Here is a 7,404-nt window from a genome sequence, read left to right as displayed (position 1 = left end):
ACATGAGATTTACATTTTTGCGTGAACTATGCCTGTAAGTCTTTTAGTGATGTTCCTACATACAGGTTTGGATGCAAGGTAAATGAATGGCTTCTGTCCGTTAAAATTTTAATTCGTCTTGGTACTCTCGAATGCACATGAATGTCAACTGGATCATCCTAAAAACTGTATGACACTATTGTTGCCGGATTTTAACACTTGAACAAATTTGACAAACAGGTCTAGAGATTTCAGCCTTCCCACCATTCAAGAAACTCCACTCGGTTCCACCTACAAGTCATGTCTAAGGTGGATGACAAGCGAACTGACCTACCTTAGAGCGACCTTCTCCTTCCCTCTTCGAAGTGGTCACTGGAGACACATCCGGGGCGAATGTTAATGCCAGATATAAACAGCAATCTGGCTCGGTTGACCGCTTGTGATCAGATCACCCAATGCGGGTGTTAACACCAGTCCTCAGACATGGGCTCTTGGTCGACAAGCTGGCAGAAAACATCATATAATGGACTGTGATGACACAGACAAGAGCTTAATAAAGCACCGGTCCTGTTCACGAGAGAAAACAAGAACTGCTGTCCTCTCTGTGAGAAGATTGGAATGCCGCTAAGCACTACTTCGGGGACAGTTAACACACATAAAGCCTGCTGACATTTTCCCCGGTTTATCCGACTTGCCTCCTGCACTCTAGCACTACCAACATTCACCTGAGTTCAGAGGACCTTGTCAAATTATTCCAAAACGTCCAATATTTGGAACAATGCCATTACGCCACTGGCGCCGCCGTAGAGACCGCAGACCCTCTCTTGCTACATACCTGCGGCGCTGTAATGGTTTGCGACAGCTGGCACGTCGCAGTTCAGTACGATGATGTTCGGGACTAAACGCAATCCCTGGGATGCTGCAACAAAATATTCATGGCATGTCAACTCCATTTGTCGCTCTATCAAGAACTATGGGGAGGCATTCAACAGTGTCCCCAGCAAAAGATGACTGTGAAAGTAAGATTCACGAAATTACTACTTTGTCTGCTAAACTAGTACTGGAACTGCATTTGTAGTGTCTAAAAGTACACTGCGGTGCTTGGGAGGCAGTTGCTTAGAGTGGATAGAAGAAAGAAAAGCCAATCAGTATGCAAATATTACCATGTTTTGAATGAATGCAAGTCAGCCGTGTATACTGTGGAGACTACGATTAGCACGATGCTAAGCTAACGGCACAAAAATACATGCAGCAGAACACAAATACAGCATCAAACTATCCGTTCGTATTCACGTTAAGATATATTTATTAATATTGTTGAGTACGGTGCCGAAAGTTGGTCGTTAAACACAAAATGCTCATTTTATGGCGTTTCTGTTGTCACCTAAAATGCGACGTGTTTAACTTTCAGACAGCGCGTGCTAACTCTTGAGCTGCTAAAACATTTAAAATTAAATGCATTGCGGTGTATATGTTTAATAACAATACAAAAGCACTACAAAATGCGTACTAATTTGAACAGTGGCAGCAAAGTTAGGTGAATCAAGTGTGAAGAACTGCAAGACAAAGAGAGGCGTGCTAACGCCTGTCTGTGTGCTATAACGAGCGCATTCACCACAGAACAGGCCTGGGCAAGCCAAGTACATCGTCATCCTCACTTAAACTATAATGTGCAAACCAAATCTCAGATGAGTGTTACCGAGATACACCCTGAAAAGCTCACAAAAACGCGGGGAGGTTTCGTGGATTAGCGTGCTAAATGCAGACTCTGCAAAGTTCACCCTGGGTAAGATTTCTGCTTGTTCAAGTTTTCATTAAAAATGCATTCTTGAACTTCAAACTGGGTGAGAACTCAAAATTGTGTGAAGGAAGAGCATGCCGCAGCTCACAGACGAACGCGCGCGCTCCCGTTCAAAGGGGGGGAGAAAAAAAACTCGACTCTGTAATTAATCCAGTGCTGGATTGCTTAAGCACATCAAAGCACACCTCGTGAAAGGTATGCAACAGTTATGTATGTCCTTCTATGATTAATAATAAAAAGCTTCAGCGCTTTCACTCAACCTACAAAAAGTTAGAGAAGATGAAAGACTGACTTTAACGAAGCAATAACTGAAATTAAGCCATATTTGCACTATATATATATGTGTGTGTGTGTGTCCACAGAATAGCCTTTTTTGACATTTTAGATAGTAATGATCAAAATATACACTTTTAACCTGATCGCAGCATTTAAGGACTCCTTACATTTAAAAACCTACATATACAGCCTGTGTTTATAGAAATGGCTTCAGCTTGGTGCTATTTTTAGCCCCAGACCGAGAATTAGTATGTAGTGAATAGTCTGAGCCCTAAAGGGTGTGATAAAAGCGCCCCTTCCTGGACATGAAGTGAATTACATCTTATAATTCATCAGAGACCAGATTCATAAATCTGTGCATATGATTTAGAATGATTTGATTTGATGCCATATATGTTTCACGCTCTGGTAAACCACCACGAACTGATCTTTTTATTCAAGACAAAAAGTATCTAATTCACACATTTTCTGTGTTCTTGGTGAAAGGCGTGTTTCCTCGAGTTTCGTGTAGTCGGTTTACAATTGGTTAAAGACGCTCATCAAGTACACTCTCCTTCCACGGCCGGAATCAACGCAACTGCCACGAAATCTCGGGATGAAGATCCCTGAGCAAACACAATGAGCAGCACGCCAGTCAAACTTCAACGGAAAACAAGCGGCATTAATCGATACGCTCATTTTCAACCGCGCTCTGCATTTCTAACAGGTACGAGAGAGAGAGAGAGAGAGAGAGAGAGAGCGTTTGAACGACGCGCTATCGATTTCGTGTCGGCCTAATACATCCCTCGGCTTATGAAAGCGAGCAGGAGCATTTGAAGACAACTTCTTCTGGCAAACCCTTGGGTGGATCTCAGGACGCTCTCTTGATGCGACGCTTTCGTGGCTCCCCAAACAGAGCTGACAAGGGTTTTTTGTGTGGAATCTGCTCCGAACGGACCTTCTTCTCGTCAATATCCCCGTCTGAAGCTCTGTTGCGCTGAATTCCTCTTTGAAGACGAAGAAGACGTAAGCGAGCTGTTCGATCGTGTTATGACAGGCTTTGATTCATCAGAGCTAAAGGCTGGCTTTTGTGGACATGTGTACGCTCTCGAAGCACTTGACCCCTGGACTTCTGCAGCAACTACTAATAAACTCTTTATTCATCATTTTTGTTTTAATTATCGCTCTATAGATTAACTGCATGTCCTCTTTCGTCCTCTCTCTCCAAATATAATTATACTTAAATACCCCTGTGATTTTAAAATAAATATTAGAATAAATATCACATTTTCATCTTCACAATGGTCACATGACATGCAGGTACACAAATGATTTATATAAAAATATATAATATATATATATATATATTCTAATATATATATATTAGAAAGTGCTGACAGACACTCCTCATCTTTAGTTATTTCTAACAAGCGGACTGAATCTGAATCCAACACTCGATATATTATATATTATAACTTCAAAACTCATTTATTAGACTCTGGATGGCAGATTATTTTGACTCCGAGGCCTATATTTAGTATTACACCGAATAACAGTGCCTCCGAAGCGAAGGTCAAAGGTCGGCTGGGAAGCCTCTACCGAAAAACTACTACTAAGACAATATTTGACTCCATGTGAGCGGCATACACTGCAAATCATAACATTACATGACATTTTTGGTGTTGACAGATGTGTTTGTTTGACTGAAGGAGTGATTCGTGGCCTGACAGCGGCGTCTCAAGAAAGCCTAACGACCCCAAGCGTTCCTTTACACCACACAGAACCAGAAAAACGTTGCCGATGGGTTTGTTTACGCCACAGCGCGGATGAGAACACACGCCAGCGCCGCGGTGCTCACTGTAAGGTCTGCTCAGATGATCCACGCCCGCGTGAGCTTCAGGAGCCGCTGTTAGGTAACAGGTCAGGACGATTGAGTTAATCTGCGGCCTGACCTCCGCTGTCTTGAGGGACGGAGTGAGAGGTGCGAGCGCACTCTTGAGGAATCGACACGCTCCGCTGAGATCATGACCACAACAACATGATAAAGAGAGGAAGCGTGGAGCCTGTTCAAAACAGAGCAGAAAAAACATGATAACGATTTTAAATTAGAATAAGTAGCCTAGATTTAGAGATTTATAATTAATAATTATCTTAGATTTTTAGATAAATAAATGATAATAAATTATATATATATATATATATATATATATATATATATATATATATATATATATATTTTATTTTTTTTTTTTTTTTTTTTGGATTCTGCTTAAAACAACAAAGACAATTTCCGATAATAGATAGATAGATTTTTTTTATAAATAGATATGTAGAGTTTTATTATTTTTTTGCCTACTGAATGTTTAGAAAGACATTTCATCAGCGATCAACATTATAATAATATAACGGAAGTCAGCTGCTTGGTTAACAACAATCTACAAAATATCTTTTTAAACAGAAGAAGGAACCTCATTCAGGTTTGGGGCAACTTAAGGTCCAGTAAACGATGACATAATTTTAATTTTGATTTAATTAAAATGACTTCATTCAGCGGTACTCTCTCCTAAGTGTAGTGCAAACAGGAAAACTGTGATACGGTTAAGTACCGCTAGAGGGAGGTGTGTTTCCACCGAAGAAGCCTGTGTTCAAGAACCCTTTAAATGAGCGCCTTTTTTAACCCACACCCCGTCGAGCAGAGTCGAATAAAAGCAACGACACAGTCTCTTCATCACCGGAAGAGGACTCTGTCATCATCGCTGCATCCGGGTGGCTGGGACGCCTCGAGACCCCCGCGTGCCTGTCGCGTCGAGCTCGCGTGCCGCGGGGCTCCGGGATTACCGCGCTGTCGGTGCATTCTGGGAAGTCTGCGCTTCTGGTCGTTGGGGTTTGGGCGTTGAGAGACAAATACAGGTGTGATCTATAAGTGCCCGGAGCCAGGTACAATAAATCACTCCAGAAGCCCCGTCGAAAGCATTTATAGTTGTTTACCAGAGACAAATGCTCCTGTCAGTTGAAGTTGGTGTCAAGAGAAGATGCCGGTGTAAAAAAGGAAACATCCTGACCCCCATCCCTGTCCTTTGACTGTATTAAAAACTCACTACAAACCTTCATCTTCTGTGGAGAGCGGGTTTAGCAAGTGTTTGCTAAATGAATGTACACTTAGTGGCTTTTTGTCTTGAAAGTTCTGAAGCCGCAAGTCAGAAGTTTCCTCAGAGTCAGAGCTTGGATGTTTTGATCCGCTAATAAAAATACAGAGTTGTAAAGACTGGTTCGTTTGGGAATCAGAGCACACAGATTGTGCCTTAGCTTTTTGATTCACCGAAAGGGACGCTTTCTTTGAAAATGTACCGAATAAAAGCCGGGTTTGATTTACTGTCCGCTCAGTTGATTCAGGCTAAGTGAAATAAGGCTGTTTGGTTTGTTAAGGCCCCCAGTTACTAAATTACGGATCAAACTGCATGAAAAAAAAAACAAGCGGCTAATTTCTTGGATTGTACCTTGGAAAGTGATTAACCCGAAATTTGATGATTTTCAAAGAGGATCACATCGCATCGTGTTGCATATTTTGATTCGCTGAAAAGAAATGGTGGTTGTTTCGTTGAAATAAGTCGGGCTAACTGAAATAAGCTTTGCTTGTTTGCTGAACTTGGCTTGTAAGAGTCATTTGTTGAAGAATCGGACTGCTCAGATGGTGCGGCGTGTTTTTGATTCGCTGAACCTGTTCCACAAAACAAGTTCACCAAACAAGCCAGGCTTATTTCAGTTAGTCGGACTTATTGAAACTGACTGAAATAAGCCTGGCTTGTTTGGTGAGCTTGTTTTACAAAACAGGCCTCGGCTCACAAGATTCATTCATTTGGAAAGTGAGTCGCTTGCGTTGATTCGCTAAAAGAAATCGGACCGCACCGGTCGCCATTTACGATTAAGCTGGAAGAATGCCATGCGGTGGTTTATAAAAAACGCAGCGTATGCTCTCATCGACATGCTTGTGTTCTGCAGAAGAAAGCGCGGCATGTTTGGATCAACGTGAGAGTAAACGAATGACGGTTTAATCGTGCGTTGATCGCGAGCGTCTGGCAACTCACTGAACAACAATGGAAGTGCGCGACATTTGAAGCTGGATCACCTGTGCCCGTTCTTCACTGTCACTGACCGCATGGCCTTCGTTCCACACGAGCTCTAGCGTATCGGTTTCAGCACGGTTAAATATACGTCGTGATTAATCCGAAGAACCGCGTAAACGACCGAGCTTTTGGGGTTATAAATAAATGCCGATTCCTGTCCCGCGGCGAGGTGTGTTACCGCGCAGCTGCGTTTAGGCCCAGTCAACGTCTTCGGTTTGTAGTCGACAGGAGGTCAAGTCTCGTGTTCGAATCATCTCTCGCCGGCGGAAATGAAAGGTTTCTCCGACCCGGCCCCGCGCTGCTCGTTACAAGGCCGCAGAATATCCAGAGAGGCGCTTCAGGCTGACTTTATATCGTTTTTTTACACCAGGAAAGTTCATTAAAGCATCCCGAGAAGGAGAAGGACTGCCTTTAGATAGCGAGAGAGAGCGTCTGTCGACATGCACCTGTTATGAGACACGACTCAAGCTAGTTAGATACCGCAGCTACGGCTAGTTGATTTTGTTAGCATGTGTTTTCGTTATTTGTGTGTCTACGCTGCGTAGGACGAAACGCCACACTGAAAACATTTTATCTGCTGGATTCTTAGTTGAAGTGAATGATTTGGAAATGATTTTGGCGTGTATTTCGTCCTGTGCAGATCATGCTAATAATAATAATAATAATAATAATAGCAACAACGCTTTAACTGCGTTACATGTGTTTGTATCCACAGGCGTGGTGTTGTCACTAGGTGGCAGTGTTTCTCAGGACATGCCAGTCTGTCGTGTTTACAATGCATTTATTAATTCATCTATTTATTGTTGATCGATAAGAAGCGTAATGCGGAAAGTTTTGACGAACCCGTCTGCTGTAGCCAAACGGATTTTACGACGCCTGTAAAACCAGAGCTATTCTGCATATGAGCTGCACAGCTGATCAGATTCATCACAACATGAGACCAGACTCTTATCATCATCATAGTTTCAGCATAAAACTAAAGCTAGCCATAGCACATCCCTACGCAGATCAATAGACTTGTAGGCTAAGCACCGCTAGCTAGGCTGCGCTAAAAACAGGCTCCACGTGCTCTGTGTTATTTATTCCAGATACGCTTTTATTAAGTAGCTCAAGTGTTAATGACTGGTTAATAAACTGCTAAATACACGTGGAAATGCAAATGGCCAGAGCACAAATAAAAACATTTACGTCATTGCTTCGAGTCCATGACTGTCAAAGCAAACGTTCATTCAGTCATTCATTCAT

The sequence above is a fragment of the Puntigrus tetrazona genome, chromosome 22, assembly GCF_018831695.1.
Source record: "Puntigrus tetrazona isolate hp1 chromosome 22, ASM1883169v1, whole genome shotgun sequence".
NCBI lineage: Eukaryota > Metazoa > Chordata > Actinopteri > Cypriniformes > Cyprinidae > Puntigrus > Puntigrus tetrazona.
This window is presented reverse-complemented; position numbering follows the sequence as displayed.